Raw genomic sequence first — 8,890 nt, 5'->3', positions numbered from 1 at the left:
GCCTTATCACAGTTTATAGTGCTGCTTAAAGATCCATCAGAGTAAGAACACAGAAATCTGAGGAGCAACACCTGGGTCCAAATTTCATCTTAAAGAGGCACTCCGCCAATTTAGTATCACACCTCCATGAAGCTGGGAGACTGAGAAAAGACGGACTTATAGAGGAATGATCAAAATTGATGCTGAAGCTGAGATACTTGTTTTAGTCACTAGTAATGGTTAAGCTCTGGAAATAATATCTGATCTTGCATTTCCCAGTGTGCCAGCAGACTCGCTGCTGCTGACATCACTCTGACCTCACCTTTGGAAAATTAGTAAAAATGTGTTTGGACTCAAATCTCAATCCCTGTTTTTTTTTTTTTAAATAAGAAACGAAACTGTGCATTATTAATATAGTTAAATTGTTATAAATAAATGAATACAAAATAAATAACTTGGATTATTCTTTATGAAATGATATAAATAAATATCTGCTGTCACTTCAATTAGCCTGCAGCCATGGACACAGACATGTAAACCCCTCCTCCAATTACATAAGCCCAAGACCCCCAGAGTAAAAGGTGGTCATTGTGAGGGTTTTTTTCTTTGTGCTCGTCTTGTATGCGTCTGGTTTTGTGTCTCTTTGCTGTCACTTTGTGGCTGTTTTGCATTTGCACTTTATCACAACTTGAGCCTCATTTTTTCAAGTTATAGGCATCATTTCCATTTGTAATAATATTTTCACTCTTAGCATTTTCACTGCTAAGGTCTTAAGATGACCTACTGCACGTGACAGAGATCATGTGCAATGAGAGATTATTATGGGCACTTGGAGATAAAACTGGAAGTGTAGCCAGAGTACAGTGGTTTAGATAATCAGGTAAAAACTGTTGGCTGGTTTACAACCTGTCTGATCATCTGACTGTTTCTTGCACAGTTGGACTTCATTGCAGCTCTGTGTGTCTTCATGTTATCAGATCTCAGAAATGACTTGAGCACGCTGCTGCCATAATCATGGACAGGATGGCCAATCGACAAACTTCAAGAGAGAGAGAAAGAAAGAGAGAGAGAAAATGATCAGAATCATCCTGTCATTTAAAAAAGATGTAAATCTAAAACCTGAAAGCTGTTAAAAAGGGTAGATTTGCCCTTCCATCACAGGTTCTGAATGCCAAAGACCCAATCTGCTGACGGGGGGGGGGGGGGGGGGGGGGGGGGGGGGGGGGGGGGAGAGAGAGAGAGAGGAGGGAGAGAAAGAGGAGGGAGAAAGAGGAGGGAGGTGGAAGAGCGGTAGAAAAAGCAAATGTCGAAGGAGAGAAGACGACTCTGAGCTCCTCACTGGCTTCAGATCAGCTGATAAGGTAAGAGCTCTGCTGCTCTCTGATCTGCAATTATTATTCATTAGTTTTAGATTTTCCTCACCACTCTTTCTTTCCTTTTTCTCTTCGGGGTTTGAATCTCTCACTTTCAAATCATTTCTTTGCAACAGAATGGCAGGGAGTGAACTGTTGTGATCGTTTATTGGCAACACTGAAGGGGCAGATTTCTCACAGCACAGTGTGGTGTCCATGTGCAGCTCATCTATGAGCTCCGCCACATCATTGTATTATTGCACTCAATCTATTTGATGGATATTTGATGTTGTAGCAGATTTTGATGGATTACAGCTGAGAATCATATACAGGAAATAACTAATGGGCTGTCTGTTCTGTTTGATAACTAATCATTATATATTCATCTGAGTTTGCACTGAGAGACTGCAGACTGGGAAAAGTCACAATGTTTCTAATATTTTGACTTGAGAGACAAAACAAAACATTGGTTTTCACATGTTTTTGACGTCACAGCCTTGTTAACTGTCTTCCTACTTCCTGTAGTATCTGGCTTATCCATACACTGTTTTTCAGTGATTACACAAATACTGATGAAGTGACATTACCGTAAAACATAGAACCAACAGACTCTATAATGAGAAAATGCTTGAGAACGGTCTTATCTCCTAACAAGGCCTGCAATGACCCAAAACGACCTGCACATTAAACACTCTCCAAATCCAAACCACATCATTGGAGGACAGTTGGAGCACAATATGGAAACTTAGGCCAAGTAGGACAAATTTGAGATTAGTTGCACCTTTGGGAATAAAAATCCTGTGTGACACGGGGACAGCAGTGTGGCAGAGCTGTGGATAAAAAGTCCTGAACAGGGTCAATAATCTCATAATGAATTTTAACACAATACTTTGGTCATACAGGCGCAAACATTTCCCTCCATCAGATTCTCTTAGCACTAAGAGAACCCCCCCCCCCCCAAATACACCCATCCAGCCATTCATTTGCAGTATACCTAATGGATGGATGTTTCTTTTGAGTGTCAAACTTAATCTAGGATCTTTCCAAAACCCAAGTCAAACTCTGGGAGGAAATTAAATATTTTAGTGTTACCTTTGGAATTTAACTTGGGACATTGAAACATTTTCCCACTTTTTCATAAAAATTATGAAAATCTCAGAATTGAACGACCTGAGCAGCAGGTTCATTTAAACCAGTGTAGGTTTTAAACCTGTGGCTGGTAACGAGTTTCCATCTATTTCTGCATGTTCTGAGGTTTTCAAGACAAAGTTTTCTAGCTCAAGACACTGTCCTCGTCCCACTTTGTCAGAGAGGAACATGTACAACAGATAAATGCCCAGAACGTGAAATGATTTAGGTAAACACCTGATAAGTGGAACAATAAAAACACAAAGTTTCAGCATTTCTACAGCTGTTCATCGGTTTGCAAATGGCAGCCATCCGCTGCTTCTGTCCAGTGAAATGGACAGAGGGACAATGGATCCATTCTCAGCGTGGTGTTCTGTCACCCATCTCTGTCCAGCACAATCCCAACACGCCCTCACCCACCCACACACCCGCTCACTCCCACACAGCTCTCTGCATCTACCTCGTAACATTGTAAAAGCATGATACTGTGTGTGTGTGTGTGTGTGTGTATGTGTGTGTGGGTTTAAGAAAAAAAAAAAAAGAAAAAACTCAGGGAACTGGACAAAACAGTTGTTGGACAATGTATTTATCAGGTATTTCAGTGGGTTTTTTAAAGGTCCTGCACACGGCCTTTGAAAGATTAGCTTTAAGAGTCGGCTCATTTCTAACTTGTTAAGGAAATCGAGAGCGTGGACAAAGGTTAGAAGAACCCAAACTGACTGACATGTTAAAGTCACTTTGTATTACCAACCGTATCGTGCTGTTTTAACGGAAATGCCTGGGCGAGACAGGAAACGCAATTAACGTTCAAATGAGGACAGCAGCGCGCGCTTCCAGACGGACTTTCCTCAAAGAGGTTTATAGTGTCGCACTTGTTTGTTCGTGCAAAAACAGATAAACATAACGTGTACTGAGCGTTTCAGCAAACAACTGATGCCGTTTCTCTGGACGAGATAGTCCGCATGATAGAAGTGTCGTGTAGAAGAAGACAAAAATATTCTACCTGAGCAGATATCGAGCAGGTGGAAATACATCAGTTAATGCTATGAAAGGCCATGAATTCATTCAGGGACAGGCTTGGTAATTGATTAGTAAATTGATGTTTGAGGGGGTTTTGAGTCGTGTGATGAGTTTTGACCCATCATTCCTAGCTGCTGCCTTATTTCCATCACAAAAGCCACAGCTCACAATCTCAGTGTGGCTGGTCGAACTTGCTAAAAGCCACAAGAGCTACAACTGTGAGACAAAGGTCGAACAAGAGACAGAGACAAACGAGTGAGGGCAGAGAAAAGGGGATTGTTGTGATTAAAAGACAATTATCTGTGCACATCGACTTCCCAGTGTTGTGCGGTGTCAGGCTCGAGCTGAGCTGTTCTGTCCCAGAAGGCCTCGGGGAGACAATGGCTACTGTGTCCAGGAGGAGGGGAGGGGGGTGTGTTAACAAGTCTTTGGGTTTCATAGCACCGTGTAACTGTGTGAACACTCCTAATGCCACATTAAGGCTTAATAATGAGTTGTGTTTTTATTAATGTTAGTAGTAGGAAGGATGAGTCGGCAGGTTGATAGCTTAGCTGGCATATACCTGCATATCTACAAGCATACTTCCCAATTTGACGTCACTGCAGCTGCCTTAAAACGGTCAAACAACCATGTGGTGAAGTTGCAGTTAGACCTTTAAAACAGGCTTTAAGTGAACCCCATCAGCAGAAAAATCACAATATCACCAGGTACCCAGATTACCTTTAGATTACTGCGGCTTGTTGAATATGTGTTGAATGTGTGGAGGGCTGAAAAGTTGTCAAGTGCAACTGTTAAGAAAAAAAAACCCCCCAGCAAAATTGATGTGTTTAAAAGCAGCTCCAGAGTGACATGAGTTCACTGTGTAGTTCACTGAGAGGGCATCAAGGAGGAGTCTGTAGTGTCTTCCATCACACAGACAGTGGAGATTGTTTTCATACACAACCCTGGCTTTACAGTGAGATGTAGTCAAGCCCAGTAGCCCAGTGATATTCAAACTAAAGTCAAATGAATCCTTAAAATAAAACAATTATTTTAGTTAGGTGAAGTACATTTGTACTCGTTTGTACTTATTATGATTCTTGGACTTATCAGAACAAAGACAATTAAAACCAGATGACAAAATTGGCTTGTGACGTTCATCTGTGAACTAACAGATGTCTGCATTGCCAGAAATGACAGCAACTAAATCTTAATGACAGGGATTTTCAATAATGACATCGTCACTTCTGTTACATTAGCACTAATGCTGCATTAATGTCACAACAGTAGTTTTTCTAATCACGACTTTGCAGCTTGCAAATACCTTTTACGTCAACATCAAAGTCATAATTACATCTGGGAAACTTTTCTGAATAATATAATCAATAATGTAAATATGGACGCTACACGTCAGCTAAACATCAAGTCAATCAGTGTCATTAAACCTAAATTGAATGGATATTTTTGTGCTTATTGTCATTGCACGGTTTTAATCATCCCACAGCTTCGCAACCATGCGAACGACTTGAGGTGTCTCTCCCATCTGTCACCGTCCACCCCGTGTTACATGAAGGCGCCATAGAGCAGGTGATGCTCATTTTGTGGCTGGTGCTTTTCAGTCTCTTATGTAACTTAAATCTGGTATATCTATCTTTCTATCTTTTTTTCAGTATCGCAGTGTGACGTTAAACTGCAGATTTGTGCTGAAGCAACAAGTGTGACTTTGTGTGATGAGCTGTATTAGAGTTTAGCTGTGTTTCAGCCCATTAAACCTTAATTATGTATACTGCATTTCTTTCATTCAGAGCATAGCACAGTGTCACTTCCATCCAGTCTTCCACCTGTTGCCACCTGAGACTTGTGAAAATCATTGAGACTGGTAATTCATCCAGTTTTTATTTTTTATTTTGTGTGTGTGTGTGTGTGTGTGTGTGTGTGTGTGTGTTAAGCTTCTATTATTGCTTTGTAAGACAGTCCATATGCAGTCAGTTGCTGCTTTATTAGGCACACCTGCTTCTAGCTCTGCCATAACATCTATCTTAACACAGTTTATGTTGACATTATCGGATATTGTGTAAATTTAATGATATATATTTAGTTATTTACATTAGTTTATTTATATGCTGTACAAGAGGGAGAGAATATTACCTCTCAATATAATGGAGTCCAGCACAAAACATCAGTAACTATGATCTCAATGCTAAAAATGCTAAAACATAATTGAATTAACACCTCTGAACATTAGGCGTCATAAAAATAGACTTTATGGCAGAACCGTTATATTAGATTGCATTTCATTTTACAGCTTCACCGAATAAAGTGGCCACTGAGTGTATTTCAAATAAATTAAAACTTTAACTGCATTACCACATGGAGGTTATGAGACTTTGACAGCAATAAAAGCCAACATGATTTCTTAAATGACTTTCAAGTTCCTGCAGGTTGGTTTTTTTGTTCAGTGGTGCAATGACTGGAAACCAATGGACCAATGTGGAAGCTGACGGAACACATTTACAAAATATTGGTCACTACGTCATGCTCTGAGCTGAAGATCTGTGGTCGCTGGTGTCAAACATGCACAAACATTGTTCTGCTTTTTAGTTTCTTCCAGCCTCTGATGTGTTGCTTCGGCTGTTCAGTCTCAAAACTGTGAAAAATGTGACTAAAAGTCTAACAGGAGCTTTTAGCCCCCACACTGCTTTAATTCATCTGCTTTCCTACCCCTCCTCTTCATCCACATCACCCCCTCCCAAACTCGCTCCCTGCCTTCTGTTACACTGACCTCAAAAACAAACAAACAAAAAAAAACAAAAAAAAAAAATGTGGATGTGCACTCCATCAATCCAAAATGATCAAATATGCTCAGTTCCATCCAGCGTGAACCGAGGCCTCGGAGCTCAAAGCCTCACCCTTATTTGTTAGAGCGACGGGGAACAGTGTGGCCCTTTGTGGCCCCATGTGTATTTATGAATGGCTTACCCTCAGGGCCAAGCCCTAGAACAATGCTGCTATACTGAAGGACTGATTTTCATACGGGAGGGGTGATGGTGATGGTGATGGTGATGATGGTGGTGGCAGTGGGGAGGGGAGGGGAGGGGGGCAGGGGGGGGGCAGTTTATTCCCCACCGTTGGGGCTTGGTACAGAGAGTGGCGAGAGGTCTTGCGGGCAACAGGCTGCTGTGACGCTTTGCATGCGAGTGTCAGAGGGAAGGCTGCTGGCACTGCTCATACAGGAGGTGGTGAACGCTTGGAGATCACCTACACAGGTGAGGGGCAGCAGTCTTTCTCTGATTTTTCTTTTTCTCTTTCTTTCTCATGACACTGGGAGCTTGTTTGGAGTTGGAGATTTTTAAGCAAGAGGATGGAGATAAGGGAGGACGGAAGGAGGAACTAATGTAACAGTAATGATAACCAATAACCTCTAATGATGTTCTGTGAATTCCCTGTGCAAGTGAGCGGCAACAGCGGGGTGTTTATGATGCATTTGAATTTATTAATATCCCTGAGGGTCCATTGTTATTGATGCAACCAGATGTATTCAATCTAGATTCCTTGTTACTTGAGTTATTTTTGTTCTTTAAGTTCAAACACGTACAGTCAGGGTGAGTGTGAGTGTTCATGGATGAGGTGATGAGTGAGCGAGTGAAAGATTGAGAGTTGGATGAGTCACAAGTTAGACCTAGTTAGGTAATGAATGTGTGTGTGTGTGTGTGTGTGTGTGTGTGTGCAGCTGTGTGAATATGTGCACGAGTGAACATGTTTTGGATGATGTGCGAGCCTGCACACATGAGTGAGTGAGTGTGTTTTCTTTGTGTGTGTGTGTGTGTGTGTGTGTGTGTGTGTGTGTGTGTGTTGTTCGGTGGTTGGCGGGGGCTGCTAAAAGCCCAGCCAATTATTACTGGACAGATTTCACTGCCTGTGCCATTAGCACTGAGCCGTGTCTGTAATTGCCAGAGTGTATTACCACATCCAAACAGATATCTGATGCCAGGTAGAAAAGCCTCCGATTACACAGCCAACCATAACAGTTTTACAAGTAATTTAACTGTGTTATTCAATTGAGTGAAAGATATAGTTTCTTTAATGATGCTGTCACTAAAGCCACAGTTTCCCTGCATCTAAAGGCAGAAGTTTTACTGAGTAAAAAGAGGAAACAAATGTTTATTGTAGCGTCTCAAAACGGGGAAAAAAAACAATTGTTTCATAAAAGTCAGTGTGGTGGTGGAGCAGTGAGGAGCGGTGCAGTTGTGATTCTTAATTACGGCCGAATTGGTGAATTCGGAGCGAGATCACAGTGCCAAAAAGGCATAATCCCCCCGAGGGTAAGATAAATCATATCAGAGGTGTCACAGTTGATTTTCAGATTTTGATCTTTAATTATAGTTTTCGCTTTCGGCTGATTAATGTGTTTAGTAAGAATCGATAGACCTGTGTAACAAGTTTCTCCATCTAATCGGACTTTCAGCGTGAGATTCAAGGCATTTTTATTTTCTTTAGGTTTTAATTATAATGCATTGTCATTTTTGTCATGTAACAGTAGATAAATCCCAACTAGTAACCCTTCTAAACCTCACCAAAATCAGATCAGTGGTGATGGAGGAACAAAGGCTGGCAGATTTCTACTCACTTTCCCAATTTAGGGAGCGTAGGGATGTGACCACGCTTTATTTTTCTGTGTGGCTGAACAGGTGACAGCTCTGTTTGTCGCCCCCTTTTGTTCAGAGCGGAAGGAAGAGCACTCTAATGATAGAGGAGGCCTGTGGCTCGCCATCTGCCCACTGGGCTGGGGATTGCCAGAGTCACCGGGTTTGCCAGGTAGAAAAGATGGAAATAAGCTATTGGTGCTCCTGCTCTCTTGTTATGTTGGTGATCCGCCAAGCGAATCTCACTCTACAGTCATGCTCGCTTGATGTGGTCTAGGTAAAAGACTCCTTTTACACTCGTTTTTAAAAAATGAGATCTATATCTTTTAGGTTTTGTCTGGAGGTTTGAAGTTCAAACTGAACAGGAAAAAGTGTCAGCTAAATCCTGAGTGTGGAAGATGAAAAATGGAAAAATATATGTTTCATCGGTACAAAATGATACAGGAAGTGACACCCACTGACATAAAAATAACACTTCCAGCAAATCATAGTTACCTTGAAAGACTTCAGATAATAAGATAAACATGTCACAGCAGCAACTGGAGAATAAAAAAACAGATGAATAGTGAGGATCAATAGTACCCTAAAATACTCCATACATCATGGGCAAGAAAAAATAATGCACTTTAGATACAAGAGTATTAACTGCAAGAGGCGAGCAGATAAGTCCAGTCTGAATCTGTCATTAATGCCAGCACTCTGCAGCACCTTGGACAGACTGTGTGACTGGATATTGGCATTCCTGCATGTTTATGTTTTTCATATTGTGTGTGTGTGTGCGCATGTGTA

Source organism: Seriola dumerili, unplaced genomic scaffold (assembly GCF_002260705.1).
Source record: "Seriola dumerili isolate Sdu_G_001 unplaced genomic scaffold, Sdu_1.0 BDQW01000533.1, whole genome shotgun sequence".
Lineage (NCBI taxonomy): Eukaryota > Metazoa > Chordata > Actinopteri > Carangiformes > Carangidae > Seriola > Seriola dumerili.
Note: the sequence above shows the minus strand (reverse complement) of the source record.